This window comes from Camelina sativa, chromosome 6 (genome assembly GCF_030686135.1).
Source record: "Camelina sativa cultivar CO46 ecotype springtype chromosome 6, ASM3068613v1".
Lineage (NCBI taxonomy): Eukaryota > Viridiplantae > Streptophyta > Magnoliopsida > Brassicales > Brassicaceae > Camelina > Camelina sativa.
Window position 1 is genome coordinate 10,849,811 of NC_141885.1, and position 20,223 is coordinate 10,870,033.

At 38.6% G+C, this 20,223-nt stretch overlaps 1 non-coding gene across 1 annotated transcript; it reads left to right on the top strand.

The window, feature by feature from the left end:
- The first annotated feature begins 20,066 nt into the window (after positions 1–20,066).
- LOC147942417 (small nucleolar RNA R71) lies at positions 20,067–20,173 on the top strand. The gene has a single exon (XR_015560517.1). It is a non-coding gene; the product is annotated as a small nucleolar RNA R71 (small nucleolar RNA).
- The last annotated feature ends 50 nt before the right edge of the window (positions 20,174–20,223 follow it).

Consider the following 20,223-nt stretch of genomic DNA (forward strand, 5'->3'; position numbering starts at 1 on the left):
TCTAGGGTTAGAATGTGTGACAGTCAAACGCATTTTACTAATAGTAATATTTCGAGATGAATTTGGAGTGTTTAGACAACACTTAAACCCGTTTTATCACAAAACAGGCATAAACCGAGAAAACAGGCTAAAACCGAGAGAAAACATTGATTCGAAGCAGTAAACAGATATGTTACTCTTTCTAGGGTCAAAATATGTAACAATCTAATGCATTTGACTAATTATAAGAGTTCGAGTTTAATTTGGAGTGTTTAGACACCACTTATACCCATTTTGTCCTGAAACAGGCTAACACCAAGAAAACATTGATTCAAAGCAGTAAACAGATTTGTTACTCTTTCTAGGGTCAGAATGTGTGAGAATCTAATGAATTTTACTAATTGTAAGATTTCGGGATGAATTTGGAGTGTTTAGACAACACTTAAACCCGTTTTATCCCAAAACAGGCTTAAACTGAGAGAACAGGCTAAAACCGAGAGAAAATATTTATTCGAAGCAGTAAACAGATATGTTACTCTTTCTAGGGTCAAAATATGTAACAATCCAATGCATTTGATTTATGATAAGAGTTCAGGTTGAATTTGGAGTGTTTAGACACCAATTATACCCATTTTGTCCCGAAACAGGCTAAAACAAAGAAAACATAGATTCGAAGCAGTAAACAGCTTTGTTACTATTTCTAGGGTTAGAATGTGTGACAGTCAAATGCATTTTGCTAATAGTAAGATTTCGAGATGAATTTGGAGTGTTTAGACAACACTTAAACCCGTTTTATCCCGAAACAGGCTTAAACCGAGAAAACAGGCTAAAACTGAGAGAAAAAATTGATTCGAAGCAGTAAACAGATATGTTACTCTTTTTAGGGTCAAAATATGTAACATTCTAATGCATTTGACTTATGATAAGAGTTCAAGTTGAATTTGGAGTTTTTAGACACCAATTATACCCATTTTGTCCCGAAACAGGCTAAAACAAAGAAAACATTGATTCAAAGCAGTAAACAGCTTTGTTACTATTTCTAGGGTTAGAATGTGTGACAGTCAAATGCATTTTACTAATAGTAAGATTTCGAGATGAATTTGGAGTGTTTAGACAACACTTAAACCCGTTTTATCCCGAAACAGGCTTAAACCGAGAAAACAAGCTAAAACCGAGAGAAAACATAGATTCGAAGCAGTAAACAGATATGTTACTCTTTCTAGGGTTAAAATATGTAACAATCCAATGCATTTTACTTATGATAAGAGTTCAAGTTGAATTTGGAGTGTTTAGACACCAATTATACCCATTTTGTCCCGAAACAGGCTTAAACAAAGAAAACATTGATTCGAAGCAGTAAACAGCTTCGTTACTATTTCTAGGGTTAGAATGTGTGACAGTCAAATGCATTTTACTAATAGTAAGAGTTTGAGATGAATTTGGAGTGTTTAGACAACACTTAAACACGTTTTATCCCAAAACAGGCTTAAACCAAGAAAACAGGCTAAAATCGAGAGAAAACATTGATTCGAAGCAGTAAACAGCTATGTTACTCTTTCTAGGGTCAAAATATGTAACAATCTAATGCATTTGAGTAATTATTAGAGTTCCTGTAAAATTTGGAGTGTTTAAACACCACTTTTACCCAGTTTGTCCTGAAATAGGCTAAAACCGAGAAAACAATGATTCGAAGCAGTAAACAGCTTTTTTACTGTTTATAGGGTCAGAATGTGTGACAATCCAATGCATTTGACTAATTATAAGAGTTCGGAATAAATTTGGATTGTTTAGACAACACTTAAACCCGTTTTATCCTAAAACAGGCTTAAACCAAGAAAAGAGGCTAAAACCGAGAGAAAACACTGATTCGAAGCAGTAAACAGCTATGTTACTCTTTATATGAGAACTCACACACACACCATCCGCACCACACCGTCCGTACAAGCACTGTCCGTACGGCCAATGCGAGATGGGCCGTCCGTACAACCAAGGTAAGATGGGCCGTCCGTACATGTTAGAGGATTAGCGAGTCCAGTCCACTAGTTGAAGTCTCCAACGGTCACAAAGCCACTAGAACCTTCCTCCATTTAGTCGTTGTCGAGATTACACAAGTGGGAAGCAAAGAGAAGTCAAACAAGAGTCACATGTATCTTTAAGGAGACATGTCACTTTCAGTCATGTAACTTGTGCATAGAATCTGTAGAGAATATTCTACTTGTATAGCCTATAATTAGTTTGTATCTAGGATCCATATTGAGTAAGAAGTGAGAATTCTTCTTCTACACTTTAGCTACCAACTCTCTTTACACTCGCATACTCTCTCTCCCTCTCCCTTATTCTACACACTTGATCACTACACTTTCATACACTAAATCTTACATGGTATCAGAGCAATTTCGCTCCTAATTCTGAATCTCTCACCCACCTTATACTTCCGCTTCATATCCCTTTCATTCTCTATTTTCGACTTGAAAGTCATCCCTCTTTAACCGTTGGATAATAGCATTAACCAGCGGACAAAACTCCATGGAAGGCACCAAGACCTTGATTGTTCCAGTTACTCTCAAAGGAGAGAACTATTTGTTGTGGGCAAGAACCACAAAGACGGCTCTATGCGGCCGAGGGCTTTGGACCCATATCACATCAAGTGAAGCTCCAAAAGGAGAGCCAACCGAAGAAGGCAAAGCTGTAGCCGCAAGTGGTGAAGAAAAATGGTTTCAAGAAGACCAAAGTGTTCTAGCCATCATACAAAACTCTCTCGATGCTCCAATACTTGAGGCCTACTCGTATTGTGAAACGGCCAAGGATCTATGGGATACCTTGCAAAATGTTTTTGGTAACACTACCAACCTAAATCGAGTATTTGAGATCAAGAGGGCTATCAACAACCTAAGCCAAGAAGACATGGAGTTCACCAAACACTTTGGGAAGTTTCGGTCTCTTTGGGCAGAGCTTGAGATGCTTAGGCCGGCTACACTTGATCCGGCCATCTTGAACGAGAGGCGCGAGCAGGACAAGGTGTTCGGCCTTCTCCTTACACTGAATCCGTCCTACAATGACCTCATCAAACATATCTTGAGGTCAGACAAGCTCCCTAGCCTAGAGGACGTATGTAGCTAGATTCAAAAGGAGCATGGCTCCATGGGGCTGTTTGGTAACAAGGGGGAGCTTGTAGCCGCTAACAAGGCTGAGTAGCGACCGCCAACAAAGGCTACTATCGAGGTGAAGACAAGAATCCTCCAGTGTGCAACCACTGTAAGAAGCCAGGCCATTTCAAGAATCAGTGTTGGCTTCTTCACCCACATCTTCGAGCCAACCGGTCGATGAATAACCGTGGCGCACCGAGAGCACATCAAGCGATCATGGAGTCGTCGAGTGAAGATCCAAACCATCAAGTCTCGGACGTGAATGGAACTGCCCTGGCTGCTAATACTGACCTTGTGAGGAAGTCTGACCTTGATGCACTCATCAAAGCACTCAAGGAGGCCTCCGGTAACTCCTTTCTTGCTTTAAAACCAAATAAACCCCTTATAGTTGATTCCGGTGCATCTCATCACATGATTAGTGATTCGAATTTGATTAGTGACATTAAACCTGCCTTAGGAAATGTGAGTATAGGTAATGGTGAACAAATACCTATTAAAGGAATAGGAAATTTGAAGTTGTTTGATAGACAATCTAAAGCATTTTACATGCCTAGTTTTACTTCTAACCTCTTATCCGTTAAAAGGGCTACAACTGATTTAAATTGCTATGCAATATTCGGTCCTAATGAGGTTTATTTTCAGGATATTGAGACAAGTAAAGTGCTTGGTCAAGGCTCTACTCAAGATGATCTCTACTTGCTCAAAGACTTAAATTTATCTTCTCCAAACTCTTCTTGTTTTAATTCAACTTCTAGTATTGTGAACAATGTTATTTGGCATGCTAGACTAGGACATCCTCATTCTAGAGCTCTTGAACTTATGTTTCCAAATATTTCTTTTAAAAATGATGAATGTGAGGCTTGTATTCTTGGTAAGCATTGCAAATCTGTTTTTCCCAAGTCATTGACTATTTATGATAATTGCTTTGATCTTGTTCATTCTGATGTTTGGACCTCTCCATGTTTATCTAGAGAATACCAAAAATATTTTGTGACTTTTATTGATGAAAAATCAAAGTATACTTGGCTAACCTTACTTCCTTCTAAGGATAGGGTTCTTGAAGCATTTAGTAATTTTCAAAGTAATGTGACTAACCACTATAATGCCAAGATTAAAATTTTGAGATCAGATAATGGTGGAGAATATACAAGTCATACCTTCAAACAACACCTCAACAAACATGGGATCATTCATCAAACCAGCTGCCCTTATACCCCACAACAAAATGGTGTAGCCGAAAGGAAGAATCGACATCTTATGGAGGTGGCTCGGTCTATGATGTTCCATACTCATGTACCAAAGCGTTTTTGGGGTGATGCTGTCCTAGCCGCCTGTTACCTCATTAACCGGACGCCTACAAAGATTTTGCGAGATGTCTCTCCATTTGAGGTATTAGACAAAGAGAAACCCACCTTTGATCATCTTAGAGTATTTGGTTGTGTTTGCTTTGTGTTAAGACCAGGCGAATTACGGGATAAGCTTGATGCCAAGAGTACAAAAGCAATGTTCATCGGCTACTCTGCAACACAAAAAGGCTACAAGTGTTATGATCCAACAGCAAGGAGAGTTCTAGTCTCCCGGGACGTGAAGTTTGTTGAAAATCAAGGATTCTATGATGCAAGAAACTGGGGAGAACTTCAAGACTTGTCTACCTCGGCATCCGATAAGGCCAGAAACCTCCGGATCATTCTCGAACGGCTAGGTGTGGAAAACGATCGGGTCAACCAACAACCAGCTGAGTCAAACTCACCAAGAGAGCCTCCTCTACCGACTGACGCTGAACCAAGCCGAGTGTCTGATCCTAACCCGGGCTCCGATCCGATAGACGCCACACACGCTGATGAAGAAACGGTGCACCATGTTGACAATGAGGTGCGGGATGAGGAAGAGAGCACACCAACTGAAACTGGAGCCACAGAAAATGATCATGAGGAGATCATACCACTCAGACATAGCCAAAGCCTCAAATTTGCCCCATCAAACTGGAAGAACACACGTGTGTACTACAACAATGTGGCCGTAGCGCATCCTATTCAAGCAGTGTGTACTCTTGCTCACTTTCCACCAGCACACCAAGCTTTTCTTAGCCACATTGATGAGCATTGGGTTCCACAAACATATGACGAGGCCAAGGACCAAAAGGTATGGCGTGATGCGGTTCAAGCAGAGAGAACGGCTATGGAGAAGAACCATACATGGGATGAATCTGACTTACCAGAAGGGAAAAAGGCTGTCACCTCACGTTGGATCTTCACCATCAAGTATAAGAGTAACGGGGAGATTGAACGCCACAAGGCTCGCCTAGTTGCACGCGGGTTCACACAAACGTATGGGGAGGACTACCAAGATACGTTTGCTCCGGTGGCCAAGCTCCATACGGTACGAGTTGTCCTCTCTTTGGCTGTGAACTTAGATTGGGAACTCTGGCAAATGGATGTCAAGAATGCATTCTTACAAGGCGAGCTTGAAGATGAGGTGTATATGAGGCCACCACCCGGCTTGGAAGATACTATTGGTCCAGGAAAAGTTTTGAAGCTCAACAAGGCGATATATGGTCTTAAGCAGTCACCTAGAGCATGGTACCACAAACTTAGTACAACCTTGCTTGGGAAAGGCTTTCGAAAGTCAGAATCAGATCATACACTCTTCACACTACCAAGTGATAAAGGTATAGTAGTCATTCTAGTATATGTTGATGATATCATCATATCTGGAAGTGACAAGGTAGGCATTCGAGAGACTAAAGAATTTCTTAAGTCTGTTTTTGATATTAAAGATCTTGGACAACTTAAGTATTTCCTTGGGATAGAGGTGTATCGATCCGATGAAGGATTATTCTTGTCTCAAAGGAAATATGCACTTGATCTCTTAAGTGAAGCAGGAAAGCTTGGATCGAAGGCTGTAACCACACCACTTGAGGAAAACTACAAGACAGCCGGAAAGGGGGAGCCTCCATTAGAAGATATCACAAGATACCGACGACTAGTAGGTAAGCTTATATACCTTACTATTACTCGACCTGACATTTGTTTTGCTGTGAACCAGGCTAGCCAGCATATGCAAAACCCAACTGTCCATCATTGGAACATGGTGAACCGGATCCTCAAATACATCAAAGGTGCGCCCGGACAAGGCATCTGGATGGGACGCAATGAGAACACGGAACTGGTACGATATTGTGATGCTGATTACGCCGGTGACCGCGAAGACCGTCGATCAACAACCGGATATTGCACATTCCTAGGAGGCAATCTTGTCACATGGAAAAGCAAGAAACAAAAGGTTGTATCACTTTCAAGTGCTGAAGCAGAGTATAGGGCCATGAGGAAACTGACTACCAAACTGATGTGGCTTAAGGCTCTACTGAAGGATCTTGGAGTTGAATCACCAAAACCTATCACTATGCATTGTGATAATGAGGCGGCCATACAAATAGCCACTAACTCTGTGTTTCATGAACGGACAAAACACATCGAGGTCGATTGTCATAAGGTCCGCGAACAAATTCAACTTGGGGTCACTCTCCCTTGCCACACCAAAAGCTCTGAACAACTCGCTGACATTCTCACCAAGGCAGCTAGTCCACAAGTGTGTGAGTATATCCATTCTAAACTTGGTCTTATAGACCTCACTCGGCCATGAGTACCCTCACATGGCACCTACACTCTTTTTCCCTTAAGTATAGTTTTTCCCAAGTGGTTTTCTATACTAAGGTTTTTAATGAGGTAGGTGTTCGTGATCTTCAATCTTTATCGACAATAAGTTGCTTAAAGCTTGAGGGGGAGTATGAGAACTCACACACACAGCATCCGCACCACACCGTCCGTACAAGCACTGTCCGTACGGCCAATGCGAGATGGGCCGTCCGTACAACCAAGGTAAGATGGGCCGTCCGTACATGTTAGAGGATTAGCGAGTCCAGTCCACTAGTTGAAGTCTCCAACGGTCACAAAGCCACTAGAACCTTCCTCCATTTAGCCGTTGTCGAGATTACACAAGTGGGAAGCAAAGAGAAGTCAAACAAGAGTCACATGTATGTTTAAGGAGACATGTCACTTTCAGTCATGTAATTTGTGCATAGAATCTGTAGAGAATATTCTACTTGTATAGCCTATAATTAGTTCGTATCTAGGATCCATATTGAGTAAGAAGTGAGAATTCTTCTTCTACACTTTAGCTACCAACTCTCTTTACACTCGCATACTCTCTCTCCCTCTCCCTTATTCTACACACTTGATCACTAAACTTTCATACACTAAATCTTACACTTTATAGGGTCAGAATGTGTGACAATCCAATGCATTTGATTAATAGTAAGAGTTCGGAATAAATTCGGAGTGTTTAGACAACACTTAAACCCATTTTATCCCAAAACATGCTTAAACAAGGAAAAGAGGCTAAAACCGAGAGAAAACATTGATTTGAAGCAGTAAACAGCTATGTTACTCTTTATAGGGTCAAAATATGTAACAATCCAATGCATTTGACTAATTATAAGAGTTCAAGTTTAATTTGGAGTGTTTAGACACCACTTATACCTATTTTGTCCCGAAACAGGCTAACACCGAGAAAACATTGATTCAAAGCAGTAAACAGCTTTGTTACTCTTTCTAGGATTAGAATGTGTGACAGTCAAATGCATTTTACTAATAATAATATTTCGAGATTATTTTGGAGTGTTTAGACAACACTTAAACCCGTTTTATCCCAAAACAGGCTTAAACCGAGAAAACAGGCTAAAACCGAGAGAAAACATTGATTCGAAGCAGTAAACAGATATGTTACTCTTTCTAGGGTCGAAATATGTAACAATCCAATGCATTTGACTAATAATCAGAGTTCGAGTTTAATTTGGAGTGTTTAGACACCACTTATACCCATTTTGTCCTGAAACAGGCTAACACCAAGAAAACATTGATTCAAAGCAGTAAACAGCTTTGTTACTCTTTCTAGGGTCAGAATGTGTGACAATCTAATGAATTTTACGAATTGTAAGAGTTCGGGATGAATTTGGAGTGTTTAGACAACACTTAAACCCGTTTTATCCCAAAACAGGCTTAAAACGAGAAAACAGGCTAAAACCGAGAGAAAACATTGATTCGAAGCAGTAAACAGATATGTTACTCTTTCTAGGGTCAAAATATGTAACAATCTAATGCATTTGACTTATGATAAGAGTTCAGGTTGAATTTGGAGTGTTTAGACACCAATTATACCCATTTTGTCCCGAAACAGGCTAAAACAAAGAAAACATTGATTCAAAGCAGTAAACAGCTTTGTTATTATTTCTAGGGTTAGAATGTGTGATAGTCAAATGCATTTTACTAATACGAAGATTTCGAGATGAATTTTGAGTGTTTAGACAACACTTAAACCCGTTTTATCCAAAAACAGGCATAAATCTAGAAAACAGGCTAATACCGAGAGAAAACATTGATTCGAAGCAGTAAACAGCTATGTTACTCTTTCTAGGGTAAAAATATGTAACAATCTAATGCATTTGAGTAATTATAAGAGTTCATGTACAATTTGGAGTGTTTAAACTATTGAACCAGATGAAGAAGTCACACACCCAGGAGTTCACTCGCCACTCTCCATCAAGAAACAAATGTGCAAATGTAGGGTCAAGATATGTTGATAAATATGTACAAACCTAGGGCCAATGAATGGAGTGAAGAAGGCCCTAGGATTCAAATAGAGTTTGGGCGGCAAAAGGTGGTCCCATGTGAGTTTGGATTCAGTGCAAGTTGCAAGGAGTAACATGTGACCTAAAGATTCGTTTATAAGGTGTCCCTATCACTCTTGGGCGTCCAACAACATTCAAATATCACAAGTTGCTATTAGAGAAAGAAGGAACAAGTGGAAGAGTCACATGTTGGCTTAAGAGGTCACTGTGGAGCTGTCACTATCTACATGCTTGGGACCAGCTCTCTTCTCTCTTCATGTCACTTTCTACACACCCAAATGTGTATATGTGTATGTATATGTGGCCGTTGTAATTAGGTTTAGAAGGGAGACACATAACCCATTCTCTCCTTGTATAAATATGTAACACATATCACTAATAAAATCAAGCTCTCCAATGGGGGGTTTTCCCCTTACCAAAATCGTTTCTTATACATTTAAATGGGTAGATTCTAGTCTCTACACTCTCATGGAGAGACCAAGCTTTGGCAATGCTTGGTCTCTACCTCTCTTTCATTCTATACTCTTCACTATTCTCTAAACTATTCTAAAGGGATATTTGGGTTATCTTTGGTGTGAGAGAGCTGTTGCCTCTCATACTTATTCTTGAGTATACACAGCTTATATTGGCGTGTATAACTCCTTCTTTACCTTAAGAACACTCTTATTGAGTTGTATCTTAAAGGCTTTACACATGAACACACAAATTCCGCTTTAAGTGTTCTTGTGAGTTTATATTGGAGTAGAGTGTATCTTGCAGCTCACTCTCTCCAAATTCTAACATAAAAACCACTTTTACCCATTTTGTCTTGAAATAGGCTAAACCGAGAAAACAATGATTCGAAGCAGTAAACAGCTTTGTTACTGTTTATAGGGTCAGAACATGTGACAATCCAATGCATTTGACTAATTCTAAGAGTTCGGAATAAATTTGGAGTGTTTAGACAACACTTCAACCCGTTTTATCCCAAAACAGGCTTAAACCAAGAAAAGAGGCTAAAACCGAGAGAAAACATTGATTCGAGCAATAAACAGGTTTGTTACTGTTTATAGGGTCAGAATGTGCGACAATCCAATGCATTTGACTAATTGTAAGAGTTCGGAATAAATTCGGAGTGTTTAGACAACACTTAAACCCGTTTTATCCCAAAACATGTTTAAACAAGGAAAAGAGGCTAAAACCGAGAGAAAACATTGCTTCGAAGCAGTAAACAGCTATGTTACTCTTTATAGGGTCAAAATTATGTAACAATCCAATGCATTTGACTAATTATAAGAGTTCAAGTTTAATTTGGAGTGTTTAGACACCACTTATACCTATTTTGTCCCGAAACAGGCTAACACCGAGAAAACATTGATTCAAAGCAGTAAACAGCTTTGTTACTCTTTCTAGGGTTAGAATGTGTGACAGTCAAATGCATTTTACTAATAGTAATATTTTGAGATGAATTTTGGAGTGTTTAGACAACACTTAAACCCGTTTTATCCCAAAACAGGCTTAAACCAAGAAAACAGGCTAAAACCGAGAGAAAACATTGATTCGAAGCAGTAAACAGATATGTTACTCTTTCTAGGGTCAAAATATGTAACAATCCAATGCATTTGACTAATTATAAGAGTTCGAGTTTAATTTGGAGTGTTTAGACACCACTTATACCCATTTTGTCCTGAAACAGGCTAACACCAAGAAAACATTGATTCAAAGCAGTAAACAGCTTTGTTACTCTTTCTAGGGTCAGAATGTGTGACAATCTAATGAATTTTACTAATTGTAAGATTTCGGGATGAACTTGGAGTGTTTAGACAACACTTAAACCCATTTTATCCCAAAATAGGCTTAAACCGAGAAAACAGGCTAAAACCGAGAGAAAACATTGATTCGAAGCAGTAAACAGCTATGTTACTCTTTATAGGGTCAAAATATGTAACAATCCAATGCATTTGACTAATTATAAGAGTTCAAGTTTAATTTGGAGTGTTTAGACACCACTTATACCTATTTTGTCCCGAAACAGGCTAACACCGAGAAAACATTGATTCAAAGCAGTAAACAGCTTTGTTACTCTTTCTAGGGTTAGAATGTGTGACAGTCAAATGCATTTTACTAATAGTAATATTTTGAGATGAATTTTGGAGTGTTTAGACAACACTTAAACCCGTTTTATCCCAAAACAGGCTTAAACCAAGAAAACAGGCTAAAACCGAGAGAAAACATTGATTCGAAGCAGTAAACAGATATGTTACTCTTTCTAGGGTCAAAATATGTAACAATCCAATGCATTTGACTAATTATAAGAGTTCGAGTTTAATTTGGAGTGTTTAGACACCACTTATACCCATTTTGTCCTGAAACAGGCTAACACCAAGAAAACATTGATTCAAAGCAGTAAACAGCTTTGTTACTCTTTCTAGGGTCAGAATGTGTGACAATCTAATGAATTTTACTAATTGTAAGATTTCGGGATGAATTTGGAGTGTTTAGACAACACTTAAACCCGTTTTATCCCAAAATAGGCTTAAACCAAGAAAACAGGCTAAAACCGAGAGAAAACATTGATTCGAAGCAGTAAACAGCTATGTTACTCTTTCTAGGGTCAAAATATGTAACAATCCAATGCATTTGACTAATTATAAGAGTTCGAGTTTAATTTGGAGTGTTTAGACACCACTTATACCCATTTTGTCCTGAAACAGGCTAACACCAAGAAAACATTGATTCAAAGCAGTAAACAGCTTTGTTACTCTTTCTAGGGTCAGAATGTGTGACAATCTAATGAATTTTACTAATTGTAAGATTTCGGGATGAATTTGGAGTGTTTAGACAACACTTAAACCCGTTTTATCCCGAAACAGGCTTAAACCGAGAAAACAGGCTAAAACCGAGAGAAAACATTGATTCGAAGCAGTAAACAGATATGTTACTCTTTTTAGGGTCAAAATATGTAACAATCCAATGCATTTGACTTATGATAAGAGTTCAAGTTGAATTTGGAGTGTTTAGACACCAATTATACCCATTTTGTCCCGAAACAGGCTAAAACAAAGAAAACATTGATTCGAAGCAGTAAACAGCTTTGTTACTATTTCTAGGGTTATAATGTGTGACAGTCAAATGCATTTTACTAACAGTAAGAGTTCGAGATGAATTTGGAGTGTTTAGACAACACTTAAACACGTTTTATCCCAAAACAGGCTTAAACCAAGAAAACAGGCTAAAATCAAGAGAAAACATTGATTCGAAGCAGTAAACAGCTATGTTACTCTTTCTAGGGTCAAAATATGTAACAATCTAATGCATTTGAGCAATTATAAGAGTTCCTGTAAAATTTGGAGTGTTTAAACACCACTTTTACCCATTTTGTCCTGAAATAGGCTAAAACCGAGAAAACAATGATTCGAAGCAGTAAACAGCTTTATTACTGTTTATAGGGTCAGAATGTGTGACAATCCAATGCATTTGACTAATTGTAAGAGTTCGGAATAAATTTGGAGTGTTTAGACAACACTTAAACCCGTTTTATCCTAAAACAGGCTTAAACCAAGAAAAGAGGCTAAAACCGAGAGAAAACACTGATTCGAAGCAGTAAACAGCTATGTTCCTCTTTATAGGGTCAGAATGTGTGACAATCCAATGCATTTGACTAATTGTAAGAGTTCGGAATAAATTCGGAGTGTTTAGACAACACTTAAACCCGTTTTATCCCAAAACATGCTTAAACAAGGAAAAGAGGCTAAAACCGAGAGAAAACATTGATTCGAAGCAGTAAACAGCTATGTTACTCTTTATAGGGTCAAAATATGTAACAATCCAATGCATTTGACTAATTATAAGAGTTCAAGTTTAATTTGGTGTGTTAAGACACCACTTATACCTATTTTGTCCCGAAACAGGCTAACACCGAGAAAACATTGATTCAAAGCAGTAAACAGCTTTGTTACTCTTTCTAGGGTTAGAATGTGTGACAGTCAAATGCATTTTACTAATAATAATATTTCGAGATGAATTTGGAGTGTTTAGACAACACTTAAACCCGTTTTATCCCAAAACAGGCTTAAACCGAGAAAACAGGCTAAAACCGAGAGAAAACATTGATTCGAAGCAGTAAACAGATATGTTACTCTTTCTAGGGTCAAAATATGTAACAATCCAATGCATTTGACTAATTATCAGAGTTCGAGTTTAATTTGGAGTGTTTAGACACCACTTATACCCATTTTGTCCTAAAACAAGCTAACACCAAGAAAACATTGATTCAAAGCAGTAAACAGCTTTGTTACTCTTTCTAGGGTCAGAATGTGTGACAATCTAATGAATTTTACTAATTGTAAGAGTTCGGGATAAATTTAGAGTGTTTAGACAACACTTAAACCCGTTTTATCCCAAAACAGGCTTAAACCGAGAAAACCGGCTAAAACCGAGAGAAAACATTGATTCGAAGCAGTAAACAGATATGTTACTCTTTCTAGGGTCAAAATATGTAACAATCCAATGCATTTGACTTATGATAAGAGTTCAGGTTGAATTTGGAGTGTTTAGACACCAATTATACCCATTTTGTCCCGAAACAGGCTAAAACAAAGAAAACATTGATTCGAAGCAGTAAACAGCTTTGTTACTATTTCTAGGGTTAGAATGTGTGACAGTCAAATGCATTTTACTAATAGTAAGATTTCGAGATGAATTTGGAGTGTTTAGACAACACTTAAACCCGTTTTATCCCGAAACAGGCTTAAACCGAGAAAACAGGCTAAAACCGAGAGAAAACATTGATTCGAAGCAGTAAACAGATATGTTACTCTTTTTAGGGTCAAAATATGTAACAATCCAATGCATTTGACTTATGATAAGAGTTCAAGTTGAATTTGGAGTGTTTAGACACCAATTATACCCATTTTGTCCCGAAACAGGCTAAAACAAAGAAAATATTGATTCGAAGCAGTAAACAGCTTTGTTACTATTCCTAGGGTTATAATGTGTGACAGTCAAATGCATTTTACTAACAGTAAGAGTTCGAGATGAATTTGGAGTGTTTAGACAACACTTAAACACGTTTTATCCCAAAACAGGCTTAAACCAAGAAAACAGGCTAAAATCAAGAGAAAACATTGATTCGAAGCAGTAAACAGCTATGTTACTCTTTCTAGGGTCAAAATATGTAACAATCTAATGCATTTGAGTAATTATAAGAGTTCCTGTAAAATTTGGAGTGTTTAAACACCACTTTTACCCATTTTTTCCTGAAATAGGCTAAAACCGAGAAAACAATGATTCGAAGCAGTAAACAGCTTTATTACTGTTTATAGGGTCAGAATGTGTGACAATTGAAACAAGATTTATGTTGTGGTGTGAATGATGATGTATGCAATGGTGAGATATGAATGGAATGATGGATGGGTGTTTCAATTCCCCTTATGCTATTGCAGTACAAGAGGTATCAATCCTAAATGAGTGTTTGTGAACAATTAAGATATGCATATGAATCTAAGTTAAGACAAATGTAAAGATTGTTTGTCACTAACAATCCTAGGAAGAAAATGTAAAATGCAGAAAATAAACTACAAGAACTAACAACTAGATGCAAATGAAACTGAATGATTGAAACAGTGATAAAGCAAGAACAGGAACAGAGACTACTACTAATGAACTAATGCAAGATAAGTATTGAACTGAAAACTAAATGTATGCAACTGGAATGAAACAGGAATGAAACAAGACAAACACAAATCATAGACACAGAGTTCTGGGGATGAACTCGAGCAGCACTCGACCGAGTGTAGGTCGAGTGGGTGGTCGAGCTAGACTAGACGCAGAAACAGAGCAATGCAATAAAAACAGAGTAATGCTAAATCCAATCAAACAACAAGCAAGCAACAGAATTAAGACTAAGATTTCAATAAACAAAGAAGGTCCTAAGGATGGATTCATGGGATGGACTAATCATTGTGGTTATCTAACTTGGTCAACAAATCTCAAGCAAACTTTGAGCTAACCTCTAGACATATTAATCTAAGACAAGTTTCTCCCACTCTCATGGTCAAGAAACAATCAAACCTATGCAATTCTAGACTTGTTCTCACACAGTAAAGAATCTACACAAGCAGGCATTAAGCAATACATCTCAAACCAAACAAGACCTCTAATCTCTTAGCAAGCCTAATGGTAAGCTCTAGATCTAGCCTTATCCATGCTTCCTAAACATTGGTGTGATGCTAAGAAGCTTGAAATCAGACTCTACCCTCTCAGATATAGAATCAGCATTAAGATCATCTACCCTAGAAGAGATCTACAACAATCAAGCTTGACCAAGTCACACAAACCACAAGATCAAGCCATCCTAACCCATCCTCAAGATCCTAAGGAAACTACTCACAACAATACATGATGATCAAAGTCAAAAACCCAGAAAATATTGAAACTTGCATTATTAGAAAGATTAAACAAAGATCTTCAATATTGATGAAAGGATGAAACTCAAATTCTCAATATCTTGAAAGTTATAGAACCAACAAAATATAAGAATCTAGTCTTCTTTTTTTACGAAGTACAAGATCTTAAAAATAAAAATGCAAAAGGAATAAAACTAAAAAAGGTAAAAACTAGGTTTAGGGAATATCTAAAAAGTTGCACACTTTGGTGGCTGCAGGTACAAGGCCTTATATAGGTGAGGAGGTGGAAGCCCTAAAAATAGAAAAAGTCAAAGTAGTCAACGGCTCGGTCAACTCGACCAGTGCTCGGTCGAGTCCATGGTCGAGCTGGCTTCTCTCGTGCACACTCCACTCGGTCGAGTCCATTTACCCACTCGGTCGAGTCCATCTACCCACTCGGTCGAGTGCTTGGTCGAGTTGGACTCTGGACCTTGGTTCTTCAGCCTTAACTCTCTTGCTTTCCCTTCAAGATTGCTTCACTTCTCCTCAGGATTGTTTCCATGCTCCTTAAGCTCCAAAATCACCTGTTTATGCATGAAAAGATGCAAATGCAATGCAACTAAATTCTAATGCATGATTAGTCCTAAAGCTACACAATAATGATGAAAATGGCTAGCAAAAGATGCAAAAGATGTGAATAAACTAAGGGAAAACATGGTAAAATATATGAACATCAACACCCCCAAACTTAGTCTTTGCTTGCCCTCAAGCAAATAAACAAGACATAAGAAGGTAGATGAGGTTTGAAAGTGGGATATCAGCTCCTAAAGCTTGCAAATAGACTATCTAGAATCAATGTCCAAGTTACTAGTACTATGATGCAAGTTGAATGAGCTATACCTAAAGACTTTAGACAAGCATATCACAACCTTCACTGATTTGAGCCTTAGACATCCACATGCATTCAAATCAACCATTTCCTTTAACATTCATTAATCAAGAACATGAATCAATTCTATGCAATGCTTAAACTCATTTGGCTTGGCAGTAAAAGGTTTAGAGACAATGATGGTCTCTTTTTAGAGTAGGGCATATCAATATCAAGGTTTTCTCATAAAAAAAAAATGGATTGAGCTTTAGAAGAATGCTAAAGGTAAGAACACTTAGACACATACAAGAATAAAGCCTTGTCTACCTAAAGGTACCCAAAGTGTTTATCCTATCAATCTAAACCCAAATGATCCTAGTGCTACCCTTTAACTTCTTCTTTTCTCTTTCACCCTTTTCTCTTTTGGTTTTCAAGTCTTAGGAGAGGTTTCTTAATTGATCTTTCTAGTGGAATGGGGGATTCTTACTTATTTGCTATGGTTCTCTTTTCTTCTTATTCTTAGGACATATAAGCATTTTGCTAGACTTCTCTTTTCTTTCTTTCTTTTCTTTAACTAGAACCATCTTTAAACAACCTTATTCTTCCCATTCTTTCACTAGACTTTTAAATTTTCTTAAACACATTCCCCTCCTAAAGACTCTAACCTTTTCTTTCTCTTTTTCCTCTTTTCTTTTCATAATAGCCAAGTCCCAAACCCAACAAGTGAACCACCTAGTCCTATCTAGTTTGAAAAATGCAAACTAGAACTACACAAGGCTTTACTCTTGTCAGTTCAAACCTAACACTTTCTACCAAGCTCAATCCCAAAAATAGGCCTCACACTCACAAGAGTAAACATGGCTTGAAAGAAGGTTTGGTTTAGGGGTAGGGGAACTGATTCTTAATGAGGAAATCAGCTACTTGGATCAACAAGAGTGGTAAAAAGGAAAAAGATGATCCAAATATGTATATGGTATCCATGAGTTTAAAGCATTGCACACATTGATAATTGAAAGTCAATATTGGGTTCTAATAAATAGGAAATGGTTTCAAATCTCAACATGCTTCAATTTAGACCAAATGCAATGTAGGAATTCAAGGCCTGGTTCAATCTTATTCTAACCACTCAACTAGCATCAAAGTACTATTAACTTGGGCATTGATCCTAGTCTAGTGAATAAACAAGCTAATAAGGGAATACTCATCATAGATCCCTAATGCAAGTACTATAAAATCCTACATGAAACATGCTAAACAAGATCCTAATGTGCAGTGCAAACTACATGAACATTCTTTTTTTTTTATAAAGATTTTTGCAAAAAATTTTCAAATTTTTATGGTTTTCCTATGCCTTAGATGATTATGCAAGTGCTAACATGATGACGATAAAAATTTGAAATAAGAAAACAAAACACAACATCAAATGCTATCTCAAACCCTCCCCCAAACTTAAATCACACAGTCCCTTGTGTGAAAGAAATTTGCTTGAGGATTCAAGAGTTAAAACAAAACACAACATATGAAATGCTATGGTATGTACAATGGTAAGGTGATAATGTTACCTCAAGGATTGGAGAAGAAGCTGTCCACATCCTCCTGCATACTATCAAAGTTGTATCTGGGGTCCTGCTGGTGACTGGAGGAAGGTGATTCGGGCAGCTCGACAATGCCAATCGACCGTGACTCGGTCGAGTGCATGTCCGAGTGGGGGGGTCGAGCTGGACCGCGAGTCTCCGTTAGCTGTCCCTTCCTGTTCGATTCAGACTCCTTAGCTTGCCTAACCATGAAAATACGAAAGCAAAAATCAAAATACTAAAATTCCAAGGCAATATGTACAGAGATACCTTAGGGATTTCCTCCCTAGTGAGCTTGTTTAAAGTCACTAAGCTTGACTTTGATTTCCTTCTTAGACTTGATCTAGATACCAAGGAGGTGATGAAATCCTCCCTAGAACCTCTTGGTCACTGTGAAGTTGATCCTTGATCACCTCACCCTTAGCACACAAACCATATTTCTTCTTGATTTTGAGCCTTGGTCTTGCTTTCCTCAAAGACCTCTTGTTCAGCTTTACTTGAAGATCCTCAACCATAATAGTCAACTCTTGAACTGACCTCTTAAGCTTTTCCACAGAATCCTCTTGAAGTGGGAGCTCAGCTTTTGGAGTTGCCTTATCACTTAACCCTTCTTGACCACCTTTGTCCTTGATAGTAAAAGGCTGGTCATCAATGGTGGGAAGGTTGGTTGGATTGTAGATATTGAACTTCATAACAACATCTTTAGCAATGTTCAAGGTCACAAGACCTTCCTTGACATCAATAACTGCTCCAACAGTAGCTAAGAATGGCCTCCCTAGTAAGATTGGATCTTCAGGCTCCTTGTCCATCTCTATCACCACAAAGTCAGTGTGGATCCTTGCTCTTCCTATCTTGATTGGGACATTCTCTAACCTCCCAACTACCTCTCTATTTGTCCCATCAGCTAGGCACACATGGAGTCTAGTAGATTTGAAGTCAGTTCTCCCAATCTTTTGAGCTATGGAATATGGCATGACACTTGTTGAAGCTCCCAAATCACAAAGGCATTGGTTGTAGTGAAGATAGCTAAGTGTGCAAGGCAGATAAAATGGACCTGGATCCTTAAGCTTGATTGGAATGATAACTCCTCCAAGGTCCTCAAGATCCTTCTCATCTTGAGCTTCAGCCTTCTTCTTTGACAAGTCAAGCAAAAAGTCTTTGTAAAGAGGATATGGATCATACTGTTCCAAGGCAGGTCCTCTCTCTTCTTCTTGGTAAGCAATGGTGATCTCTTGTATGGCCAACACTTCCTCAACCACAGCTTCTTCCTTTAAAACCCTCTCTTCTTCTTGTTGCCTAGCCATCATCTCCTTTCTCTCAATGATTTCCCTAAGCTCCTTAATCTTTTGTGCTTTGAAACATCCTGGGAAAGGTAGTGGAGGCTTGTAGGGAGGGGGAATTGACCTAGCTTCCTTTTCCTTGGAGGTAGTTGGCTTAGATGTTTCCTGAGCAGCTGCTCGATCAGGCACTCGATCATGCACACGGTCGAGTGCCTGCTCGAGTGGACGGTCGAGCTGAACACTAGTTTTATCCTGAGCTCCTTCTTGTTGAAAACCCTCCCCATCTTGTTCCACACTGTCCTCAGTGTTTGGTGAAGCTCCCTTTTTGTCTTGTAAAACTCTTCCACTGCGCAAATTAATGGCATGAGCACTTTCTATAGATTGCATAATAGCTTTGCCTTTGTAGTTCTCTTGCTTAGAGGCAGAAGTTTGTTGACCCTCTAGTGTTGTAATCCTTGAAGTAAGTGTGTCAAACTTTCTATTTAGGTCACTGTAAAGATCTGTTATCCTCCTGTTCAGCTCAGCAAATTTATTGACTTCCTCAATCTTGCCTTGTGTTTGACCAATCAACAGCTGTTGTACCATGGCTCTAAGGTCTTGTTCCTGGCCTTGGTTAGGCTGAAACCCTGATGGGGGACACAACTGGGGCTGGAACACCTGTTGTTGTTGTTTGGGGACATAGTTTTGGTGCTGTTGAGGCTGTTGAGGCTGTTGAGGAGGGTAGACTTGATCTTGTGGGTTGGCCACATTTGTGCTCCTATAGGACAGATTATTGTTCCTAAACCCTCCTTGGTTATAACCCTTGAAACCTCCTTGGTTTTGCATATATCATAACTCAGTAAACTCATTCTCTCCCTCTTGAGCTGGAGGCTCCTCTTCACTAACAAAGTGAATAGACTTTTGCTGACTTAGCAAGATCCTATCAAGCTTTTCATTCACCATTTTCAGATCCTACTTGTACTTGTCTTCTTGATCAGTTGAGGATGACCTTATGGTTCTGTCATAGTCCTCATTGTAGTTCCCATCAGACTGTGCAAGGTTCTCTACTAACTCCCAGCCTTCTTCCACATTCTTGTTGAGGAAGTTTCCATTGGAGGCTGTGTCAAGAAGCATTCTGAACTTGGGAAGCACTCCTCTATACAATGTGCTCAACAAAGACTCCACACTGAAACCATGGTGATGACACTGAGTTTGGTATCCCTTGAATCTCTCCCAAGCTTCACAAAAGCTTTCATTACTCCTTTGAGCAAATCCACAGATCTCATTCCTTAGTCTTGCTGTCCTAGCATTGGAGAAAAACTTGGCCAAGAAAGCCTTCTTGCATG